This window comes from Thalia democratica, chromosome 4 (assembly GCF_965202585.1).
Source record: "Thalia democratica chromosome 4, ktThaDemo2.hap1.1, whole genome shotgun sequence".
Lineage (NCBI taxonomy): Eukaryota > Metazoa > Chordata > Thaliacea > Salpida > Salpidae > Thalia > Thalia democratica.
The window spans coordinates 12,592,965-12,597,141 of NC_139168.1; positions in this window are offsets into that span (position 1 = coordinate 12,592,965).

Here is a 4,177-nt window from a genome sequence, read left to right on the forward strand (position 1 = left end):
GCAAGGATTAAAATGAATACAACACAAAAGACATACTAATATTGATGATGGTTGTATATAAACTAAGTTATTTTTATAAAACAGGTAACAACGTTTTGAGTACATTCAAAAAAAAAAAAACAGTTCCAAAAAACTTACCTTATTAAGTTTTATTATTAATTTATACTGAATCTCTTTACATTTCAAACCAGTTTAAAAAAAATTAACAAATACTGGTTTTGATTGTGCTTAATGCAGCTAACTCCGTACAACCCTGTTTTAAATGTTATATGGTTATATTAGGTTTGCCAATTAGTTTTACTTTCAGCCTAGGGTAAAGTAATTTACAAAGGGTTTGGTTATCAACCATAGTAATACAATGTTGTTTAATATGTTGCTTATGCCACTTTGGTATTGTGCCTTATATATCTTCCACACAAGTATAACTGTTAAAAAACAAAAAAATTTGAAACATTTGGTAACTTTTGTTTTACAAATTTTTATTTCTTTAAAAATATAACTTATTGTTTTGTACAGGGAAGTAATTACTTAGTTTTTATAGTTAAAATTCTTGCTATAAACTTATCTCAAGTTTAAATTTGATTTTTATTTTTAAAGTATTGGAAGTTTTGCAACTCCCAACTTTTTTACCCTCTATAAGGGTCACCTTGAAGATTTTTCAAACCTAAATTTTGGTAGTTTGATATCTACAGAGAATTATAAAGTTATAAAAAAAACTACTTTAATATTAAAAAACTAGGTAAGCAATCCTTTTTTAAATTGATTGCTGCCTATATGACAAGAATATACTATGGGCACAGCACAATTTCTTCCCATGTACATCTGATGGTAGTAGAGCTCTGATTAAAAAACATTTTTTAACAAAATTACTCACTTACAACTATGAAAATTCGTTTGTACTGTAAAAGACTTCTATTTTACAGCATTTAAATTAAAAGTAGATACTTGGAATTTATGATTTAGTATAATTTTTTTTATATCTTAAAACTTAGTTATTGACTCATATTTAAAGCTATATAGTTATAGGTAACAATTTCTGAAGTTATTTCACATGCATTAATAAAAATTTACATTAATTATAGCCTTAATTTTACAGAATCTAAAATTCAAGTTTATTTTATCAGTATTTATGATCTAACAACACTTTAAGTACTTTCTGATAAAAATTTGATTCTTCTTTTATAGTTTCTTTGACAATTCACAATAACAACATTTTCTAGTCCCTTTTACAAAAACAACCAAAAAAAATGCAAGACATAGTTTTAATTTAGTTAAAAAAAAAAGGTAATTGTAAATCAGACAAAAATTTGAAACATATGTATATCAAGATGTTATCATCTTATGAAAATAAAGACTTTTTAGTTTCAAAAAAAAAATGGAATTTTTATTTTAATATATTTTATAACAAAAAAATCTTTCTTTAAAATAGTTCGGGTATTAGTAATGGGCTTACCCTGTGTAAACTTGAAAAAGTTAATTACAAAATAAAGAAAATGAAAGAAAATGTTTTTTTATTAAATAAAAGTTTTTAACTTTTTAAATTTGCATCATAAGGGATCAAATGAACTCAATAAACTTGTTTCTTTGTGTCATTTAAAATAGTTTATACTTTGAACTTATTAGTGTTTAAAAAGGTGTGATAGCTAAGGTAAAACTTTACTAAGTACTTGCAAAAAACATTATAGTAAAAACCCATTGGACTAAAATATTAAATGTTCTAATAATAGTCTATAAGAGAGGTCCACCAGCTTTTAGTAAACTTAATAGTTTTCCTTGATAAAGTTTCTTGTGGTCCACACTGTATAGAGAAACATATTCAGCTGGCAGCAGTGATTTGATATAAAATCAATACAAAAGTATACTATTTAAAAAAATGTTGATATAATTACCATTAAAGAGCCTATAAAATAGTTATAATTAGAATAAAAGCCCAATTGCATTTTTTATTAAACAATTAGACAACATATTATTGAAAAATAAAATTGAAAAGTACCATGCAAGCTGCAAATTTTTTCTTGGTGAGCCACAATTTGCTGACCCCTGTATTAAATTTAGAGTTTGATTACAAATATGCTTACATTATGTACTTTTGTTTTTAAAACAACTTTTGATCTAATACACAAAGCATGATAAAAATGCTACAAACTATACTAAAAAAATAGATTTTGGAACCCAATCAACATAAACATATGTAAACATACACATATATATAATTAACTGTAATTTTTGTTTTAAAACATTTGAAATTTTTATCCCTATACAACCTATTTATATTTCATTTGTTCTGTAAGTTATATAGAAAAAAAGTTCAATATGACATCCTTCGAGATACTCTGGTCTTTGAAGTTAAAAAGTATTTCAGTCTAAAACTATCCTGATAAGCAGTCAATTTAAGATTATATCCATAATATAGAACCTTTTTTAAGATACATATAAAAAATCCATAAAAAGTTTTAGATGTGTAAATTATGAAATTTGTATATATTAATAAAATTTTACTTATCTAAATGAAATTAAAACTTAAGTTTAGTTTTTGTGCTGTCAGCTATCTCTACTTAGTTTGTGAAATAAGTTTGCAATCACAATTCTAAACAATGAAAAGGCTTAAATAAGCCTACTAGAGAAGATATCAACATTTGAAAAAAAAAAAACTTATGAGTTTGATAACGTCAAATGAAGAAGGTTTCAACTCTAATAAACATACACTCTATAAAAGATTGATGGAAAAATTAACTTAAGCATTTTAATCTGAACAAACAAAAATTATAGTATTCCCTTACATTGTTTTCGTAAAAATAATTTTACGCAGGTTTCTGGCACATTGTGTTAAATCAGATTAAGTCAGGCTAATCAGTTTGTTTAGAAGCATTGGAAAAATATCAGAATTTGAAAATGTGAGAAACTTCTGAACTATGAAATAAATCATTTTTTGTAATGTATCGGTTATTCAATTGTAATTTTTTCTTTTGAACTTTACAAAGGTTAAAGCAACATTGTCAAAAACTCAGAATTTGACAGTACTAATGCATAAAGGTTTCTGATGTTTTAAATTAGTTTGACAATCGTTTTTTACTTTTGAATAAATTACTTAAATTGTAAATTATTTTCTAAATCAGCATTCTGTTTTTGTAGCATTTATTTTAGTAGTAAGATTGAAAAACACAGTAAAATGAGTATTATTTTATTTTAGCTATTTACATACCATCATAAAACGCATAGTTAGTTTTTTTCATTGTCTGTTTTTTATAAACTTAAACAGTTTGATTCTGTGAAGTAAAGCTTGATTGCTTTTTAACTCGAGTTAGTATTTGCAAGGGGCCATTAAAAAAAAGTTGAAGTTGGATAATTATAATTTATACCTAAAAGTCTTATTATAAATAGATATGGCTTTAATAACTAAACAAATAGACATTGTTATATAAATATAATTTTATAATTGTTTCATCTAGTTGTAAGTCCATCTGAGTGCTAACCAACAAAATAACAGTCTAAATAAGTGTATGTAAGGCTTAAGTTACAAAATTCAAATCCCTGTCTAGAATTGCAACTTTGTAGTTAGTTTAATCAAAGAAAACATCTAAAGCTTACTTTATTTTTTCTTACGACTATAGATTTATATTTAATTTAGCAAATATGCAAATTATTTTTATACTTGTGTATAAGTACACAATATAAGTTGAAAAAAAGTAACTTAATTGAAAACACAATGTTTATTTTTATCAATAAATGTCAACAAATAATATGCTAAATCTTCACTAAAAACGTAAAACAAGTAACCTAATTAGCTGTTAAAAATTTAACTTAATCATTCTCATAGCTTCACTGTAAAAAAATCTTTAAATCAGTTGTTCAGGTTTTTATATTTAAACACTTGTTGATAAAACACAGTCAAAATTGTTTTACAGGAGAACAGTTTCTTGTATCATAAAACTATGTATTAAAAATTTATTTGTGGGTGAAAATTATAAACCAAGTTGACATATGTTAATGAATCTAAAAGTTACTCTTCCTAATATATTTAGAGTATAAAAAACTTAAATAAATCATCATTATAAATTAAAAGTAGTTGAAAATGTATAGTAGCAACAATTTTCTTATACAGCTGTTTCAAACTTTCTCTTTGTTATATTTTGTAAATCATACCATAAATAATTAAGAAAATGATAACAAATCTAAC